Source organism: Rhinolophus sinicus, chromosome 3 (assembly GCF_057876585.1).
Source record: "Rhinolophus sinicus isolate RSI-liver-muscle chromosome 3, RSI-T2T, whole genome shotgun sequence".
Lineage (NCBI taxonomy): Eukaryota > Metazoa > Chordata > Mammalia > Chiroptera > Rhinolophidae > Rhinolophus > Rhinolophus sinicus.
In genome coordinates, this window is record NC_142503.1 from 202,585,909 (window position 1) to 202,607,747 (window position 21,839).

The 21,839-nt window shown below is 43.5% G+C and overlaps 2 long non-coding RNA genes across 2 annotated transcripts in view; one reads left to right on the forward strand and one right to left on the reverse strand.

The window, feature by feature from the left end:
• Nucleotides 1–20,048, reverse strand: part of LOC141568176 (uncharacterized) — a 28,839-nt gene extending 8,791 nt beyond the window's left edge. The window contains exons 1-2 of the long non-coding RNA XR_016020963.1: nt 19,882–20,048; nt 17,933–18,021 (exon numbers count right to left, since the gene is read on the reverse strand). This is a non-coding gene — a long non-coding RNA (uncharacterized LOC141568176). The remainder of the gene's footprint in view (nt 1–17,932; nt 18,022–19,881) is intronic.
• Nucleotides 2,549–3,764, forward strand: LOC148758729 (uncharacterized). The gene is made up of 2 exons (XR_016020579.1): nt 2,549–3,534; nt 3,640–3,764. It is a non-coding gene; the product is annotated as an uncharacterized LOC148758729 (long non-coding RNA).
• Nucleotides 20,049–21,839: the final 1,791 nt, after the last annotated feature.

Consider the following 21,839-nt stretch of genomic DNA (forward strand, 5'->3'; position numbering starts at 1 on the left):
GCAGGCCTCCCTGCACGACAAATGGCGCAGCGAGCAGGGTCTCCGCACGACACATGGCGTAGTCGGCAGGATATGGTGCCAGCCAAAGCTCTCCAAAGGACGGTGAAGCAGTTTGTGCATGTGAACACCCAGCCTGAGGAAGACCAGGAGGAGCAGCTGCCGGAGAGCTGGACCCCCGTGGAGGGGTGGGAGGACGTGGACGGTTCTCCCACCAGCACAGGAAAAGCCATGCAGCTGCTGGAGAGATGGAGCCCCGTGGAGAGGTGGAAAGATGTGGACGGTTCCCCAACCAGCACAGGCCGGAGAAAGCAAAGGTCGTTGCAGCCCTGTGGGCCAGGGAAGTTCCTGCTCAGGCAGCCCGGATGCAGGACTTATAGTTCCAGGAGGTAACGCTTGCTGAGTCCTCCGTGGGAGATGAGGGTGAGGTCAAGGTCGTCCCTCACCCCCAGGACAGCCCTGGCGAATGACTATGGACTATGGGGAATTGCCTTCCATCCCTAATTTAATGGACCGCTTGACTGTTTGTTTGGGAACTGTTGTTAGTGGAACTGGGGGATATTTGCTTTTGTCTCTTGACTGGCCGCCATTGAGAATATGTAAGCACCTTGATTGTGAGTCGCTGTTGTTCCAGCAGGGTACCCTAAGAAGTCCAGGAAGTCTGGCAGTGCCCAGGAGTACTGGTGGTGCCCTGAGAAACCCTGGCTGTGTCCGGGAAGACAGGTGGTACCCTAAGAAGTCCAGGAAGTCTGGCAGTGCCCAGGAGTACTGGTGGTGCCCTGAGAAACCCTGGCTGTGTCCGGGAAGACAGGTGGTACCCTAAGAAGTCCAGGAAGTCTGGCTGTGCCCAGGAGTACTGGTGGTGCCCTGAGAAACCCTGGCTGTGTCCGGGAAGACAGGTGGTACCCTAAGAAGTCCAGGAAGTCTGGCTGTGCCCAGGAGTACTGGTGGTGCCCTGAGAAACCCTGGCTGTGTCCGGGAAGACAGGTGGTACCCTAAGAAGTCCAGGAAGTCTGGCAGTGCCCAGGAGTACTGGTGGTGCCCTGAGAAACCCTGGCTGTGTCCGGGAAGACAGGTGGTACCCTAAGAAGTCCAGGAAGTCTGGCCGTGCCCAGAAGCACTGGTGGTGCCCTGAGAAACCCTGGCTGTGCCCAGAGAGCCTGGCTGTGTCCAGGATATTGCATTCACCCCCAGGCTCCTCGCACAGGTCCCCTCGCGGAAGACGCTTGTCGCGTAGATTGTGAGGCGAGAGCCTGTAGGGGTGGAGTGTGGGGGCGGAGCCCCAGAGAGTAGTTTCCAGGCTCTCGGCCTCACATAGAAGGTGCTGGCTCAGGTAGTAAATGGCCAACTGTGATTGCATGGCCATCAGCTGTGGCTAGTTGGCCGTCAGCTGTAACCAGTGAGCCATTGGCCACGAATATAACTGCTGTGGCTACGCTAGGAGAAGGAAGGAAGAGAAGGAGAAGGAGAGAAGAAGGATGGGGCTAGCAAGAAGATGGCGGCTGGGCTGGCAAGCGTGGATGGCGGTTTGCGGACAGTGTGTATCCAGCCTCCAGTGAGAGTATAGTGCCGCCAGAGAGAATAAAGTGGTATGACTCCCCTACCTATGGCTCCGTGGGTGTTCCTTTTTGGCCTCACCATATCCTGCGTTCTTGTATGGGGAGCGGGAGCAGAGACCCCGCAGGCCTCCCTGCACGACAAATGGCGCAGCGAGCAGGGTCTCCGCACGACACAAGGACACCCCGAGAGATCCCAAACCCACAGGTCATGCACACAGCGACCTTGGGCTGCTAGCAGCTCAGCACCCCACACCCAACATTCTTTATTTCTGCCCCTGTCAGACCTCCTTTAGTGTCTGTCAACATCTGTCTGTCTGACTAGGTTCAAGATATTTATGAAACGTTTCCTGTTGTCACCCCTCTGCAGTGACACTTTCAAGCCCCCAAGGGACCTTACTTCATTCCTAGCTTGGCATGTCTTAGCTACATAGGTTCCCTTTCTAATTCCCTACCAACCTTGTATGTGGGGTCTCTCACTCTCTCCTGTGTGCGGGGTTCCCATGTGTATGTATGAAATCGGCTTATTTTCTCGGTTAATCTGTCTCATGTCTGTTTGATTATTAGAGCAGCCAGAAGAAACCTTGAGGGTAGAAGACAGTTTGTTCCTTTCCTCCACCTGAGCAAGTCACCTAAGCAGGGTAGTTACTAAAAGGTGAAATTTGGGATTGTATCTACATCACTGCCTCATGAAATAAGATCCAACAATTTAACTAAACTAACTTATTCTCCAGATTGAATGATTAGATCAATGAAATATGGAACAATACCAATTTAACTTCTGGATGTGAAACTTCTATTACAGTTACAAAGGTGGGAATGAAGAGGATGAAAAGTTTTGTCTTTGTGCACATTGACTTTAAGCTCCTTGTTAGGGAACAAAAGACTCTAAAACAGCCTTTGACCCCCCCCCCCCCCCCCCCCCCCCCCCCCCCCCCCCCCCCGCCTTCCTGCCTAAGAGATTCAGATGGAAAGACCTGGTTTAGGGAGGGAACCTTGGCATAAACTCTTTAGCATAAGGCGGGAAGACGCCCAGTGGAGCCTGCTGACCACCCTTCCCCCATGTCCCATTATTTTCTGGGTTGCCTAACAACAATTTACCTCCTGAGAGTGTGCCACTCTTCCTAAATTACCTGCCAAGCACCCAATCTGAACTCACCGCCTGTGGAATTTTTAGACGTATGTGAATTCCCCATGCGCATATGTTAAAATTCTATTTTACGTTAATCTGATTCTATTAATTTTATGATTATCTCAGGTAGAAAAAATTACCATAGGCAGAGAGCACAGGGCCACGGGAGATGGGGGAGGAAAGGAAGGAAGATGTGAGAGGAAACAAAGAAAACAGAAATGCAATGCAATCATTCGTAAGAGAAAGTGCAGCTACAGCTAATTGTGATGGATTATAACACTATCAGAATTCCAGGCAGGGAAAAATTCCTAAGAAATGCTACAGCTACAGCTAATTGTAATTGGCTATAACAGTATTAGCATTACAGGCGGGAAAATTCTCCACCCCTTTCACAGTTCCTATAAGGGAATCCCTCCTCCGGGTGGGAAGGAGGCATCTACAAAGACAGGCCCTGGGAACGCCCTCGAAACGCCCATAGATCACCTGTGACTCCACCCTTGAATATTTCCCGCCCTCATTCGGATATAATCCTAACTTTTCTTTGTTCCGGTGCAGTCACTCTCCTCGTGGTCTTGTGCACTCCTGCATATTGGGAACATATTTTCTTCCTTTTATTAAATCCTTGGCCTGCTCGCCTTTGCTCATGATGCATTGTTCCTACGTCCTGGAATGCCTTCCTGTGGTGATAGATACAAGGACCTGATCTCCTCTAACACACAAGATGAGAGCAAAAAAATTTTGTTAAAGCCCCACAGTATTGGGGAGCCTGGGAGGAGAATTACTGGCTGGATTACAGCGCCTGGAAACTCTGCAGCTGGGAGCTCATGGACATCTCATCTGCAGGCAGAGGTAAGCGGTGTTTTTGTTCACCCTGTCATTTTTCCTGGTCTATTTCTGTGGGGTTGGGGAGAATTTAGAAGTGCTGCGTGTCCTTTTTCTCTTTTCTACATGTAGATTGGCAAGAAAAAATGTTTGTGAAGCTGGCTTCTCGGGAGTAGCGACTCAGGTTTTCTTTATTGATCCTTTCCTCTCAGAAGTGGTCATTTTTTTCTGTGTCTGTGTCTTGTGCCGTTTGTAATCGAAAGAAAATACCAAGGGGAGAGGGGGGTGGTAGATGAGGGTAAAGGGGATCAAATATATGGTGATGGAAGGAGAACTGACTCTGGGTGGTGAACACACAATGTGATTTATAAATGATGTAATACAGAATTGTACACCTGAAACCTATGTAACTGTACTGAAAATTGTCACTCCTATAAACTCTAATTAAAAAAAAAAAAAGAAAGAAAATACCACAGGGACAGAAAGCCTTTGGCTTCCTTGGTTAAGATAGTAAAAGGGCTTTTTGGTTTGAGGAGCTATTAAAATCCTATCATCAGTGGTCATACCACAGTTGCTTTGAATTGGAAAAACTTCAAATTTTGAAACTGCGTTGGAGAATTTTCATGGCAAACAGCTGTTTTATTGGAACCTAAGAGGAAGACCACATGTTTAATACAAACGAATTCAAGGAGATTTAACTTTTGAATTAGTTCTTCAGCTTGTTGGGTCTTAAAAATGCTAATGTCAACATTAGGTTTAAAAAAAGCAGAAGGGAAAATCAAGAGATGTGCAAATTTTTAAAAACTGTATTTCGATCTAATATTACGAGAATCGGTATGTTGCAACAAGTTTCAAGGAATGTAATAACTGATCAGGAACTTGACCAAAATTGAGGCGGCTTTTTCAGTCTGATACAAATTAGAGTCTCAGCATCTCCCCCAGGTCCTCTGCCGAGCAGATAAGAAATGTAAACACAGCCCACAACTGTCTGAGGCCAGAGAGCCGAGCCGAGGAAAATAAATTGCAAAAGGGGCATTTTTAACAATACAAGCCTCCCTCTTCCAGCCTGACTCCCCTTTTCCTGCCTCCTTAAAGACTGTGAAGCACAAATAAACCCTGACCGCAATCCCCTTAGCAGTAGACAGGAAGAGTCCATGCAGGAGCCTCACCAAATGTACCTGCCACGTGTGTTCAGCTTTTCCTGAATTACCTGTAAATCTCCCATTTTTACATCTGAAATCTAAGAGTCCACTCCCACCCTTGTCAAAATGTCATATTTACCTGATTTCTCCTCGCTGTATTTGGAAATTTCATGGTGATGTGAATTCTAGGTGCGCATGTATCATAATTCCTGGTCTCTGTCTGTGGTGTTGGGTAGAAGTTAGAAGGGGTGCGAGGCTTTTGTCTCTTTTCTGAATTTAGATCGTCAGAAAAAAATACTTGTGCAGCTAACTTCTTGCACCTAGAGACTCTATATTCTTTCCTCCCAGAGGTGTTCGTTTTTTCTTATATCTGTGTCTTGCATGTCGTTTATCCTAAGAAGTCACTACCACGGGGACGGAACACAGGCACAGGCTCCCGTAAGCCTGTCGTTGGAGCCGACCCCACAGGCTGGGGAGTTAAGCGGTTCTGTCCAGACCGGCGTCCCCACCATCGGCCAGGTGCACTTACTCCGTTGCACCTGGTGGCCAGTGAGATAAGCTGGGGTTCCCAGTGCACCTCTGCCTGGCTGTGCCAGCTCCCAGGGGAGTGTGTCCTGAGGGGCCTCTGCCCATAAGGGGCATCTGTCTCCCCAGCCTTCCTCACCCGTTAGAGCTGGACAGATCCCAGTCTAGTAGCACCTCCCGGAAACCACGATTTAGTGGGATTGGGGCTGGAGGTGCCTCCCATTTTGTGGGAGACCGGAGACACCCTGTCCACACCTCCATCCTGACCTCCTGGGTGACGAAGGTCTGTACTTTCTGACTGTCTTTGGGGGTGACCCTTTGGCTCTGGGAGGGCTGCTTCCTCTGCACTCTGTGGAGGGGCCTCTGGCTTCCTGGCCGGAGCTGTAAGGAGGCTGGTTGGTTGTCTCACTATTTAGTCCTCACTGTCCTTGTACAGACGATGGATCCCGGAATGGGAAAAACTTCTACATTGAAATTGTGTTACAGAGTTCTTGTGACAACCAGCTGTTTTCTTGGTGAACCATCTTGTGCGTTCTCTAAAGTTATTACTAATTCTGTTAATTTGTGATCCCTGTGTGAAACCAGTTTGTGTGTGGTAAGATGTTTTGTATCTGTGGATGGTGTTACTAGTGTAATATTTGATCGGTTTGAAGAAATTAAATGCTTACATAAATTAAGAAATAAAATAAAAACTGACCCAAATGCTTTTCAGGATCAGATGATGTGGTGAAATATTTGATATTAAAGCTGGTTTTAGTTTGTGTTTATCACATAGTCATATCTGTGAAAGTCAGTAACATAAAATATTTATATTTTAACTGTGTTTCTGAAAATAAGTTTGTTATCTGTGTTACAAAATGTGTCCAGAAAATAGCTTCGGTAATAATTGATTTTGACATCTAAAATTTTCAACTAATATGTGAGATAGATACAATGAAAATAAAAAATATGTAAACTTTTTAGCGATAATTATATTCTACATAAGCACTGAAAAGGTTTTGGTAATTTGAAACTTAACAGTTTTGCTATCTAAATTAATGATGGATATGCATTTAACGTCTGGACTATTTCCAAATAGGATAAAATAATGAAACACTGATTACTGAAAATAGATTTATCAACTTTTTGGTATTTATTGTAGAGGAACTAAATATATTGGTGTATTACTAAATATGTCTTCTGGTATATTAAAATTTTTGTGTGTGTTATGGGGATACATGTTTCTAGAAATTATTAATATGTCCATAATTATATCAATCTAAGGAATCCTGGTATAGCTACACAATTATTTACTTAATTCACTGCTGATTAAGATGGACATTGGTTTAGGCCTCTGCTGTTGTGAACAGCGCTGCCGTGGATTCATGTATCAGTGTTTGTTTGAACATCTGTTGTCAATTTTGGGGAGTCTACTTCTAGAAGTGGACTTGTACCACATGGGAAGTTTTTTACGGGTTAGAAATTCCCAACTAGAGTGCACTCAGGCCACCATTTTATATTTTCAGAAGGAATATTTAAGTGTTCTAATTTCTCCACATTGTTGCTGCCATTTGTTTCATTTTTCTCAATTATAGCCATTCTGTTTCACGTGAAGGGGTTTCACATTGTGGTTTTAATTTGTATTTCCATCATGGCTAATGATCTTTAACATTTTAGTGCCTGTTGACCGTTTGTGTGTCTACTATGGAGAAGGAGCTATTCGGGTCATTTAAAAATTAAATTCCTATTTCCCCAAGTTGCTCACACACTGAAGTGCCGCAAACTTAGAAGAGCATGAACCGGCACAGGAGCCCCTGTGACATTGGGAAGGTGACTCCTCAGCATCTTCACCATTCCTTTTTCTACCAATCATATGCTGAAAAGACTTATTTAGTCATTCAGACATTAAGTAATTTGGGTAAACCTATAGACACAATTCTGCTAAGTGTTCTGCACTAAAAGCTTTTGTTTGTAGACCTCTCCCCATTTCCCAAAGCCCTTTCTGTATGTACTACTCTATTTGATTTTTGATTACGGATTCAATCTCCTTATTTGTTACAGGTCTATTCAGATTTTTTATTTGTTTGTGATTTAGTCTTGGTAGGTGTTGTGTTCCTTGAAATTTAACCGAGACCGTTACTACATTTTTAAGAAATTTCACATACATCAAGATTATTTCCCACTGCATAAATATTCTGTGTACACGTGATTGTAAATGGTTGCGTATATGCCATCTCACGTATATGTCGTATTTATAGACTTCCTCCCGTTAAATCTAGGTTGACTTCAACCATTTCTCTGCAATGAATATTCTAACACTGTCCACACATTTAATATCAGTTTCTCAGAGTATACTCCTAGCTGTAGAGTTTCTGCATAACTGGGTCTGTAAGCATTTTTTCCTGCTCTGACCACGTTTTTCTGAGATGATGCCAGGAAGGAGATTAGACTCAAAGTTTAAGTTACCAGTTGAGCAATAAGAATAATGTATGCAGACAATTTTCTCAGTATCTTTCTATTCCAATTCCACTATCCAGTAAACTATCTGCTCAATAGATGGAAAAATATGAGTATAAATATTAGTCTTGTCTAATAGCAATAAGCCTCAAGTACAACTTTATTTAAAGAAGTTTTACCATTATTTTTAATATGTTCACTCATGTGAGTTTTAAGTGTCATCATCAGAACAATGAATGACACCAATTCCAGAGGCCTAATGCTGGAGTTCCCTCTCTCAGAACTCCTGCAGTCTCACATGAAGAAGTGACAATTAGAAAAGGAGCCACTCTGGGCTAAGTAACTAAAAATATTTTTTCCCCCCGTGACTGACAAGAGACCAGGCTGGTGATCAGAGGAGGGGTTGGACTTTGGGCCCACCAGCCCCCCCCCCCCCCCCCACCGTAGTATCCTTTCGTGGGAAATAATTAGGTCAACCCAGGAGCTTGTTCTCTCTCACATATAACATACATGAGTTCCCACGAGTTCCAATGAGACTACTGGCTATTCTTGTTTTCAGAAGGCCTGGATTCTAGTCCTTCTCTCCCTGAGTATGGGATTTAATTCACAGAGACTAAGGTCTCAACACCAATGTGGCACAACCCTGCTGCTGTTCTGTGTTCATCAGTGTTTGGTGGTGGCTTGTGTGTGTGCCAATCCTTGGTTGAGTTCATTCAGCCACTGCATGTGCAGACTCAGCGCCAGCCCCTCTGGGCCCACTGGCACCCAAGATGCTTTTCTGGAAGCAAAATCTGACCCAGACCTAAGGCAGCCTCCTGCTGAAAGTTGCTGTGTTGCGGTTATAGGACTAGCACTGAGCCCCAACTGTGAGAGGTCAGCATGTCTCAGAGTTGGCCTTACTTGGCACAAGTCATAGGTGTGGCTTTTGGAAATACTGGCATTTTGGAAACACCTCCCCTTACACTGTTAACATTCCTGGGCTGATCCACCGCCTTGTGAGCCCCTGGTTTCCCAGTTGCTTTGGTTACAGTAAAAGCAGCAGTCATTCTGGGCTTCAGGTCAGGCCTTTTCCTAATCCATCCAACCTTACTTCCACCATGAGCTGGGCTTTCTGGGTAATACAAAAACATGAGACACTTAGATAAATGTAACGAAACAAGGATGGTCTGTACAGTGAGAAGTATAAAATGTCTCCCTTATAACTCATAAGTTATGTAGTAAGACAAACCAAAAACAAAACAAAACAAAACAAAAAAAAACCACAATGAAAATATGTTACCAGATGCTTCACTTAAAAGAATACATAGGACTGACTGTCCATTAAACCCATTTAAAGAGGCTCAGCATTTATTAGTCACTACGGAAATGCAAATGAAAAGATAAGGAGCTAGTACTTCACAGCCAGTAACAGAACTAAGATAAAAAGTGTAATAATTGCTGAGTACTGGAGCGAATAGAAACCTCATCCTTGGCTGAGGGGATTATGAAATAGTGCAGCCTCTATGGAAAACAGTTTGGCATGTCTTTAAAATGCTAAACGTACAGTTATATGATTCATCAGGTCTATTTATCGAATTGAAACCCTACGTACATGTAAAGAACAGATGTCACGTATAATAATTCACAACATGTGACTGGATAAACAAATGGGGGTATAGCCACATGATGGAATTCTACTCAGCAATAAAATGTGACAAACTAATGACCACTCAACTACATGGTTAAATGTGAAAGCATTCTAAGTAAAAGAAGTGAGACACACAAGAGTACACACTCTGTGACTCCCGTATATGCCATTCTAAAACAGATAATGTCTAATGACAACAGATACGTCCCTGGTTGTCTGCAGCTGGGGACGGGAGAGCAACGGACTGCAAACAGGACCACCATGGAACCACTGGGAGCGATCTGTCTGTTGATGGTGGTGGTTCCATGACTATTCATTTGCTAAACACTTTAAATGGACCCAGCTTGCTCTCTGTAAATTGTACCCTCAGTAAAGCCGATTTTAAGAAATACTCAGAAAAACGGATTTTGGGGAAACAAATCTTCAGCTCCAAGTGAATGCTCACAACAAGTTGTACTCATCATTGCTTATTTTAAAAACTACAGACACCTGACTATGAGGTACCCCGTCTGCTGACCCTTTTACTGCGTTATTTCTATCTGTAACCATATGAGGAACATAATATTCTCCCCCCTCTAGTTAAGGGAACTAGAGTTTGGACTTTTTAAGTAATATGCCCAAATTCACATAGTTAGTAATGGTGAAGCTTCAATTAAAAAATAACTAGCTAGTGTGTGTCTGGTCTCAATACTATAATGCCTGGCACATGGCATAGCATCTTATAAAATCAGCTATTCTAACTGAAAAAGTAAATATGCCCTACCATCGTTATTCTCTTGGGAGAATAATAATTCTCTCTGAAAAATCACTCAGAGCTCCCTCGAACACTGTCCCGTCTCCCTCTGTCATTGTGTTGATGTAATAACTTAAAATGCAACGGCTACTAAGTAGAAATTAGAATTTGAAGGGAAGGAAGTAATTATGTTTTAAACGTCATGTGGCATGTGAGTTACACGCACCATCTCATTTAAATTTCACGGTAAATCTGTTCATACGTATTAACTTCCACTTCATAAGCTCAAAGTGACCTGGGCTAGGTTGCACAATAAGAAATAGAGGGGCCAGGGTTCACACCCAGATCACTCTGGCTCCATAATCCAGAGGCTGCACTATTTTCTGAAACTCCTTGCTGCCTCCACATCTGGCTAAGGATCTTGGCGGTTTACTAAGAGGAATAGAAAAGCCCTGAGGAATTAAAAAACCCCAGCATCACAGTGTCCAAAGCTATAGGCACATGGGGGGTCAAAGTATCTTCTTAACATTCATCCCTTCATTAAGCATACACTGATGAAAACGGTGGCATTGGTTTTCTTGTTACACGGCAGGAAGGGAAAGAAATTGATTTAGTTAACTTCGTCCTTAGCTGAGTTCCAAACTAACTATGTTGCTAGTGTCTCAGCAGCTGTACAGGAATCAAGTAAAAACAAAGTAATGGTGTATAAAACCAGCTATTGGTTGTAGTTGGCAAGTTACTCCAAGAATGAGATGAATTTAAGAGATGGATGGCAAGGGAATAGAGATTCCACAGATTTTGGGCTTCAAACAGTTTGAAAGACCAACCGCTTTTGGTTACGTCCATCAGCAATTACAGTTTAGATATTTTCAGTGACAAAGTTCACTCAATCACACAGTCCTATGGAAAAAGATTAGATTTAGTGTGTATCACCTTATAAATAAATGAATTCTATCCTGACTGTCTGTTAAGCATTGAATTGTGTCCTACCAAAACTCACGCTCGGAAGTTATATCCCCCAGGCCCAGAATGCGGCCCTTTTTGGAGAAAGGGTCTTTACAGAGGTCATCAAGGTAAAGTGAGGTCATCAGATCACCAATCCAATACCTCTGTTGTCCTTATTTTTAAAAAAAGGAGAAATGTGGACACAGACACACATAGAGTAAAGATGATGTGAAGACACAGAGAGAAGACAGGTCTACGAGTGAAGGAGACAGGCCTATAACACATCCTTCGCTCACAGCCCTCAGAAGGAACCAATGCTACCAACACCCTGATTATGGGCATATAGTCTCCAGAACTGTGACACAATACATTTTTTTTTAAGTCCACACTATGTGGTACTTGTTACAGCAGGCCTAGGAAACTAAGGCACCGCTTTATTTAACATTGCAGCTACACCACTGGCACTGTCAATCCCCTCTAGTTGGTTATTTCTAGTTTTTCCAGAGTACTTGTTACCTTTAAAAAAAAAATCAATATTTATATCATTTATTATGTGTTCCCCGCCTCAATGAATTTATCACAAGGAATATTAGTTACCGATGTATGTTCTGTGCCTAATAATCGTGGCAGGCTCATACCAGGCATTTGAGAAATATTGCTCAAGTGTTGAATGAATCAATGACGACATCAACCTTCATCCAGTGAATCACAAATGGGCAGGTGTCATACATTTATCACCAACCAATAAGTAAAGACACAGTCATCTTTTAGCAAAGAGGAAGGGGAGAGGATAGTCCTTGGATAATGAAGACACCGTGCTTGGCACATGGAGATACAGCCTAACAGACATCACAATATACATAAAGGGTGGTATATGTCGAAGTGGGTAATCAGAGTCTAAAATATCATGCAAGACCAAAGGAATGAAAATAACCGAGACCACTTTGAAGAAGAATAAGAAGTGTTTTGACCTACTACTTGTCACGGCTCACCGTGTAAGAACGAGACAGTGATGTATTGGCCTAGGGTAATTCACCAGGACTTGGCAAACAATAGATCATAGTCCACATCTGTCCTGCTGTCTACTATATTTCTCCCCCAATGTGTTATTATGAAAAATTTTACACATAAAGACGAAAGAATTTTACAGTTATCACTGATAATCCCAGATTTAACATATTTGTTGGATTTCTACCGATTATTTGCATTATTTCCCTTGATTTGCAAAAACTATAGTCAGTAAAACTATTGCCACTCATTATGCATCAAGCAAATGGTACTAGAGTTGATTAATCAGTAGCTATGTTATTATTCTTCATGACCACATTCACAGTTTTAAGAAATGTGACATATTTCACTTCAGAATGTCCTCAATGGAGCGTTAAAAAATAATTTTATAAGATCTCAACTTTTGATTACCTGTCTTATAATATCTACGTAACAAATATTCTACAATTTGTATTTAAATTGTCCCCAGAAAGAGCACTTGTGTGATCATAAGATTTGGAAGCTCAACTTTGCATGAAGGAAAATTCATGCAAAATAAATAACAGCGTTTCTTGGCAATATAAAACTGAGCTTCAAATGAAAAACAGAATTTTGGAAAAGTTGTATCTGCCACTGTGAATGTCACAGCTTCCAAGTACTTAAGACTGATGATAGTGATGAATATGATTATTGATGTAAAATGAAATGTGTTCACATTCGTGAGATCTGCATAGGTCATCCAACCCACAGTTTTTTGAAATAACCAGTGCATGATGTTACAAAATCATGCACGAAACTACGATTTAAAGTGCACGTTAGACCAATGGATTGTAATATAATACAGCAAAAAAAGTTTGCCTGTGTAAAAAAAATACAGACCCTCGCCCAAGACTGGAATGGGGAGGGCCTGTAGGGGGAGCTTTCACTGCTACATGGATGACAAAGCCCTACAGGAAGAGCCCCTTGGTTATCACAGCTCTCCAAACTCCTAGAAAAGAATCTCTGCTTTTCTGCTGGGGACTGGCAGCACGGCTGTCCATGGCTGCATGTCCTGGGTGTGAATTCTCCCTTTTCCCCCAAATAAACCTTTTTTTTGGTTGTTGAAGGAATATCTAGTTGACTTTTTGTTTAAGGTCAACATCTGTATGATCTCAGACTGTACATTGCTAGTAAATGATCCCTTGTTCAGTTTTTACTGTCTAAGAGCAATATCCACAGTTACTGGATAAGCATATTGAACTACCTGTTCCTTTTTCTACTACATACTTGGGCGTGTCCATATTTCCTTAATGCATTTCCACAAGTACAAGATGTAGATTGAATGCAGAAGATACTATGAGACTCCAGCTAGTTTCTATTAAGCCTGGCATTTAAAAGATTGTCTTCCAGGGCAATGGAAATGTTGTAAATCTTGATGAGATGACTGTTGAAAAACTATCAAATTACTCAAAATCTTTGAGGTTAAAAAATTGCTCTCTTTTTAGGAGAGTTAGTGAAGTATAATATCTATATTCCACACAATTCATCATTTTAAAGTGTATCATTGTGTCACTTTCAGCATAATCGTTCCCATTTAATTATGGATGATACATTTACAGACCCCCAATGGATGCCTGAAACCTCAGATAGTACTGAACCATACATATATATTCACTTAAAGGAAGAACTGTATGGCTTTTCTTTGGTGTGTCAGAATTGCCAGCATCACTATTGTTGTACTTTGGAGCCATAATTAAGTAAAACGAGGGTCACTGGAAGAAAAGCACTGCAGTACCGCTGCAGTCCACCTGATAACCCAGGTGACTAATACGCAGGGAAAATATATAGCGTGTGTATGCTGGAGAAAGGCATGATTTACATCCTGGGTGAAAAAGTACGTAATGTTACTGGATGTCATCATGCTTCTCAGAACACTGCATTTTAAAACTTAAAATTTTTTTAGTGGAATTTTCCATGTAATAATTTTGGACCAAAGTTGACCATGGAAAGTGAGAAAACATGGATCTAGGGGACCCCGGTATTCACACAGTTGTGCAAATCTCACCACTGTGAAATTCCAGAACATTATCATCACTCCAAAATGAAACCCTGTCGCCATTCACAGTGACTCCATTCCTTCCCCTATCCCCTAGGTACCATTACTCTACTTTGTATTTTTAGGAGTGTACTTAATCTGGACATCTATCTAAACCCATATAAAGAGAAGCATTCTATCGGTGGCCTTTTCTATCTGGCCGTCATTTAGCGTTCTGTCAAGGTTGTTTTGCGTTGGTCTGAGCTGGTCTGTCACGATGCTATTGCCTATGGATGCCTGGGGTCCTTGTCACTTGTCGTGAGCCGCTGTAGATATTTCCCTGACCCGAAGCAATGTGGCCAGACCCGCCCTTGTTATTATTATGATTGTAAGAATGACCTCAGCAACAACTATCAGGAAACTATGAGGGGGGGAAAAAAACAAGATTTATAATTTACGGCCCGTGGAAGGTCTGACTGTCCCGGGCCACACGGTAAGGTCCTGGGTATAGAGGGAGTGCACGTGCAGACCTGCGTTTCTGCCTTTGTAGGGGCAGATGTTGTGAGTACCTTGGGTTTCAGAGAATCACTCTTTATTGGGTCACTCTAGCAGGCAGAAATTTAGGTCAACTTGGGCTTTTTTAAAGGAGAAGTTTATGGGTGAGGCAGCCTGGATCTCTCTGTGACTGTGTACCTGCGTAAGTATATTTTAGATGGATGGTTTAAAGTTGGTGCCTCAGCAACCAAAAGCTTAATGCCCAACAGTTACATTACAGTAAAACAAAACTAAACTAATTTTCAGGCACTTATACCACAAAAGTTCATCTCTGTAGTTAGGGTATTTATCAGTTTATTTTTTTACGGCTGACAATAGACTTGAACACACCCTTCCCCATAGAAGACACCAATGGGCAAAGAACACAATCAAACAGATGTTAAACATTATTACTCATGTAAATGAAAATTGAAATCACAATACGATACCCCTTTCACACACAGTAGAATGGCTATGGTTTTGAAATCACTGGAAAGTAATAATTCTAAAGAACCACGTCAACACCACACCGAAATAGTGGAAAAGACATCCCAGTTTATTACACAGCACAAGCCCTACGCAGACCCAGTTCTCCAAAAGAGGTGAAGCTAACTGCCCTTGGCATAAGAGGCACTGTGGGGAGACCGTATTAGTGCCTTGGGTAACGTGGATGATCTGGGCTTTGGAAGACAGCAAGATTTCTAATTCCAGTTTTCCATATTACTATTCCAAAAACCACCTATATTAATCAAAACAGGGTGGTATTGGCATAAAATCAAACACGGAGATCAGTGGAGCAGAATCCAGCCAAATTTGAAGCAGCAGAAACGACACTGGGAATATGGGACAGCTGTATGCAAAACAACAGCACTGAACGCTATTTTACGCCACAAATAAAAACCAACAATTTTCACTACTATGTCTTTTCTGTGCTGGGCCCTCTAGTGGTCAACACTGGCCAACACACCTCCCGCGAACCGCAGAGTCAGCATAGTCTCCTTACCTTTGGCTCTCGTTCATGCCTCCCGGGGAGACAGAGAGGTAAAGCAGGTACAGAAGGAAATCCCATGTCGTGTCCCAGCCGGAGAGCGTCCAGGATAGATACAGTGAAAAAACCAGTTCCCTCACAGAAGATACCACTGCAGGACCCGAAAGGCATCATGGCGTCTGTCACGGCAGAGGCCTCTCTTCTGATTCTCTAGCGGCCCCAGCTCTGGTGTGACCCTCTGCTCTCATGAGATTCCCACGACCAGGTTTATTGTGCAAACTGCTGTTCTCCCGTGACTCCAGTGGCTATGTTTCGCGCGAACCTCTGCTCTTGCGCGATTTTGGCGGCCATATTTTTAATGCGGAAGTGCTGTCGGGAAATCTCGGCAGCCATATTTATCGCGAGATTTCGGCGCCATATTTTCCCACGAAAGTGCTGTTGGGAAATGTCGGCGGCCATATTTATCGCGAGATTTCGGCGCCATATTGTCCCACGAAAGTGCTGTTGGGAAATGTCGGCGGCCATATTTATCGCGAGATTTCGGCGCCATATTGTCCCACGAAAGTGCTGTCGGGAAATCTCGGCGGCCATATTTATCGCGAGATTTCGGCGCCATATTTTCCCACAAAAGTGCTGTCGGGAAATCTCGGCGGCCATATTTATCGCGAGATTTCGGCGCCATATTTTCCCACGAAAGTGCTGTCGGGAAATCTTGGCGGCCATATTTATCGCGAGATTTCGGCGCCATATTTTCCCGCGAAAGTGCTGTCGGGAAATCTCGGCGGCCATATTTATCGCGAGATTTCGGCGCCATGTTTTTCCGCGAAAGTGCTGTCGGGAAAACTCGGCGGCCATATTTATTGCGAGAGTTCGGCGCCATATTTTCAAGCGAAAGTGCTCTCGGGAGATTTTGTTGGCCATATTTTTCACACGGAAGTGCTCTTGGGATATTTCAGAGGACAAGTTTCTAGCGTGAAACTCTGCTGTCCCGAGATTCTGACAGCTATGTTTCTGTTGCCTAGTTGCTCTCAGGAGACTCTGGCAGCCATGTTTCATTTACCCGTGCCCCTCACATGCAAAAAGAACACAGACATAAGCTCTGAGAAAGAAGACATCTCCTTAAGTGTCAAGGCCGGCTAACGCCTCAAATTGTTAAAAAGGTAGCCCAGCAGCCATTTTCACACACGGTTTTTACACAAACCACACTTCAGGGAGAGGCTGGCAGGAAACCGCCTGCCTCCCACAGTGCACTGCATATGAACGATGTCTCTCAGGGGCAAAGCAGACAGGACCAGACAATGCCGGAGCTCATGGAGGAACGTAGAGCAGAAGTGTCTAGCCAGAGAGGGAACTCACCTCAGGGTCTCTTGTACTTAGGGCTCCGATGATGCATAATTGAGCTGTAACACTACTGAGCCGCTCCACAGCCATGCTATTCTCACAGCAATGCTGTATCACAATAGAGCTATTTGCACTGAATACAATTTCCGTCTTCACCACAACCCCAATTTGGGGATTCCTTTTGACATTGAATCATGGTAAACGATCATAGTCTGACAGACACCTGCTGCCAATGCTAGATTCGGGACACACATCCTGTGTTCCCGAATCTGTACTGGGTACCTAATCATTTTTCCAACGCTGGACAACAGACCCCGGGACATCGACCGGATGTCGCAGAGTAGAACCGGACCCCAATTTGAGCCAGTCTCAAAGCCAGAACACAAGCTAGACACCACAGATGCTGGACACCAACCGCCAGAGCCTCACATGTGATGCCGGACCACGGATACTAGGTCGCAGACGTCAAACCTTGGAGCCAGAGCTGTACATATCCCACACACACGGGCCCAGACTTGAAGCTGGACCCAACCAGTCTCGAACCCCGGATATCAGATGCAGAGCCCGACTAGGGACCGAACCCTGAAATCTGAGCACAGAAAGAATCTAGTGCTATAGAAAGTTTTCCATAACTTTGTAATAACTGCATAGTAATCTATTTGAAACAACCACATCAATACTATGCCAGAAAAGCAGAACACATCCAAGTCTGTCAGAGGGGATAAGACCTATGCAGACCCAACTCTCCCAAAGAGGTGAAGCTAATTAGAGGCACTGTCTGGAGACTGTATCAGCAGCCACTGTGCCTCGGGTGACGTGGGTGACCTGGGATGTGGTAGACATAATCAGATTTTTATTTGCAGTGTTCCAGATCACTAGTCCACGAAGTATAGTAGCAAAAACAGTGTGACATTGGCATAAAACCAAAGACATAGATCATAGAGCAGAAAGGAGCCCATGACTGAACTCACATAAACGGCACTATTAACACTGGACAGCCACATGCAAAAAAATCAGCACTGAATACTTACTGATACCACAAAAAAACCCCATGATTTTTCACACCAATTCCTTTCTATGCCTCGTTTTCAGATAACAGATAAGCTTTTCCCCACCTCTCAGCAGACTATACACACAGGAAGATTCTCCTTACCTTTTTCTTCTTTTCCACAGTTCCTGAAGAGATACTGAAGTAAAGCAGGTACAAAAGCACGTTCCACCTCGTGTTCGAAGACGTAGTACCTGCAGGGTACATACAGAGGTTTACCAAGTTCCCTCCAAACAGGTTTGGATATTCTCTGAGCTAAGAGTTAAAACTGACATCTGCTTTGTTAAATACAAAGAGAATTTTTTATTAGTTTCATGCGTTTAGAGAATGGTACAAACTGCAGAATACTGAACCTAAAACATTATAATTCTGATGCCCCTTTTTCTACCTTTTGACTTAAAGCTGCAGATGACCCACCTTTTACGTTAAAAATGTGACTAAGATATATTATGAAAAACTTTTCACTTATTGAAGGGCACATCAGTTATCCCAGGAAGGTCAAAACCCCATTGAATTTCCCAGACTGTAAGTGCACGACAGTTACCAAGGAAAATAGTAGAACCAGGCATTCTATGCATAGATATTGATGTCTAAAGTTCATCATTTTTTAAGACACAGTAGAATAACCAATGCTTCCTACCCTCTGCATTTGGTTCACTGTTTTTACAGGAGCATCACAGAAAGATCACAGACCACTCAATAGCCTACATGAAGCCGGTCACGATTTGCCCTTGTGTAATTTAACTGTATCATTTTCTGTAACACATTTAGTATCCTGGAGGGGTGAGGCCCTATGAATGTATGTGGGGCCTGGAACTTCCAATCTCCCATCACTTTTCCCGTTTCACACATCTCTGCAAATTGCTAACTCCAAATATGTACACTTTCACATTAAGTACATTCTTTAGATGACAGGCAGCACTGTAGTATTTATATGAGCATCACCACGAACGTGTGAATGATGCCTTGTGGTACATTAGGACAGCTAGGACATCTCCAGGTGATAGATTTTCTGCACCATTATAGTTTTCTGTGGTCACGGTGATATGTCCAGTCTCACTGACAGAAATATCACGATGTGATGCATTTCTAGAGACATAGAATGCAACCGAATGAAGACCTCAAAAATGAATGCATCCATCTTCAGTCATTTGTCATAGGAGGAAACCATTCATTTAGGTAAAGAGTCTTTTCAAAAAATGGTGATGGGCAATGGAGTATCCCCAGGTGTAGGAATCAAATTGTGCCCTTAACTTACACCATAAAATACTGACTTGAGATAGATCAAAGTCTTACATGTATGAGATTAGATTAAGAAAGCTAGAAGTAAACATCGTGATGAATGTCTGACCTAGGACTTGACCATGGTTTCTGTAATCTGACACCAAAGCAGAAGTAATAAATAATGGACAAATGCTATTTCCTCAATTTTAAAAACTTTTGTGTATCAACAGAAGCTATGCAGCTGCATAATTTGAGTGCAGACATAGTACCTGTAATGCTATTGAAAGTTCACTTTTGAAATTAATGGAAAGTAAATTACAATTCTACACAACAATGTCAAAACCAGACCGTGACAGCAGAAAGACATGCATTTGCTAGAGTCCAAGCCCTATGCATATCCAAGTTCACTCAAGGAGGTGAAGCTGTTCACCCCTGTTGCAATCACCGTGTTATTAAAAGGCAATGTGTGAAGACTACATCAGCAGTCGGGCCTCAGGTGACGTGAGTAACTAGAAATGTGTCAGCAGACACAGCAGGAGTTTCAATGGACTCATCCAGGTTACTCGAGAAAAGACAAAAAATCATAAGCAACACAGTGGAATTGACATAAACCACATACATCAAGGAAGCAAAATGGAGCTTAAAATAAAACCTACACGAATGGCAGTGAAAACAATAAACAGCCGCTCGTAGAACAATGACCCTGAACCCTGTCTCGCTTCACATAACAAACACCAGCCCTGGTTGCACACCCAGCCCGGCCTCCGCTCTGTCCGCTGGGGCTCGACACCCCCTTCAGCGACTCAGCAGCACAGGAAGCCCCTCCTTACCTTCTCTTCCCTCGTCCAGTTTTCTCTGGGAAATACTGAGAGAAGCAGGTACAGAAGGCAGTGGATGCCGTCCCCAGAGCAGCAGTGTCTCCACGGCAAACACCGAGCTGAGCAAAGCTCTCTAAACAAACTGCACCTCCGGTCGCGGGTAAACGTCCTGGCGTCTCTCGCTCTCCTGGCTCTCGCGTGAATATGGTCCGTGGCTCTCACGCTGGGCTCTTGAGCTCCTATCTCGTGAGATTAAGGTTAGGGATAGGGTGAAAGTTTACGGTTTATGTCTAAGGTTAGGGTTAGTGTTAAAATTTACAGTTCAGGTTAGGTTTAGATGTTGGGTTTAGGGTAGGGTTTGCGGTTTTTTTTTTTTTTTTTTTTTAATTTTATTGGGGGTGACAATTGTTAGTAAAATTATATACATTTCAGGTGTATAGTTCTGTATTACATCATCTGTAAATCCCACTGTGTTCACCACCCAGAGTCAGTTCTCCTTCCATCACCATATATTTGATTCCCCTTACCGTCATCTCCCCCCCCCCCGCCCCCCTTACCCTGTGGTAAACACTAAAGTATTGTCTGTCTATGAGTTTTTGTGTCTCATTTTTTTTCTTGTGCTATCAGCATTTGGATTTGGTTTCAGTGTTTGGGGTTGGGTTGGGGATGCTGTTTGTGTATGAGGTTTATGGTATAGGGGTTCAGGGTTCATGCTAGGGGTGTGGGTTTTGGGGTTCGGTGTTCCATTTTGCGGTTTAATTTTGGAGTTTGTGTTTGTGTCCTGTTTTGGGGTACATGTCTGTGGGGTTCGTGGTACAGGTTTTGGGGTTCATGGTTCCTGCAGAATGTTTAGAGGTTTGGGTTTGGTTTCGGTGATCTGGTTCTGATTTGAGTTTCTGGGTACATTATTTTGGGGTTCACGGGTTCAGGGTTAGGGTATAGAGGTTTCGGTTTCAGGCTCTGTTTAGGGATTGTGTTTTGGCTCTGGTTTTGGGGTAATGGTTTTTCGGGGTTCAGGGTTTGGGTTTTGGGGTTCAGAGCTTCGTGGTTGAGGTTTAGGGCTTTGTGTTTGTGGTTAGGATTTGGTTTGGTTCGGTGTCTCTTGTTCTGGTTTGAGTTTCCGGGTACAAGATTTTGGGGTTCATTGTTCAGGGTTCGGGTATCGTGTTTATGGTTTTGGGAATCGGTTTCAGGGTTTGTTTTTGTTGTTTGTGTTTGTGTTCTAGTTTTGGGTACTGATTTTCGGGTTTCAGGGGTTCCGGATTCAGTTTCGGTGTTTGGCCTTTAGGTTTGGGTTCAGGGTTCACATTTAGATTTTGGTTTTGGAGTACAGAATCCAGGGGCTTGGGGTTAGGTTTTCAGGTTTCGGGATTGTGTTTAAGTCTCTGGCTTTAAGGTTTTTTTGGGTTCGAAGTTCATAGGAAAGGGGTTTAGGTTGAAGGGTTCTGGGTTGGGGTTAGAAGTTTTGGTATTTGGATTATGGTTAGGGTTTAGGGTTTAGGGTGGCAGGTGTTTAGGGTTTAGGGTGAGGGTTGTTAGGATTTAGGGTGAGGGTTGTTAGGGTTTAGAGTGAGGGTTGTTAGGGTTGTAAGGGTTGTTAGGGTAGTTGTTGGGGTTGTTGTTGGGGTTGTTGTTAGGGTTAGGGTTGTTGTTAGGGTTAGGGTTGTTGGGGTTGTTGTTAGGGTTAGGGTTCTTGTTAGGGTTGTTGTTAGGGTTGTTGTTAGGGTTGTTGTTAGGGTTGTTGTTAGGGTTAGGGTTGTTGTTAGGGTTAGGGTTGTTGTTAGGGTTAGGGTTGTCTTGGTTAGGGTTAGGGTTGTTGTTAGGGTTAGGGTTGTTGTTAGGGTTAGGGTTAGGGTTAGGGTTGTTGTTAGGGTTAGGGTTGTTGTTAGGGTTAGGGTTGTTGTTAGGGTTAGGGTTAGGGTTGTTGTTAGGGTTAGGGTTGTTGGGGTTGTTGTTAGGGTTAGGGTTGT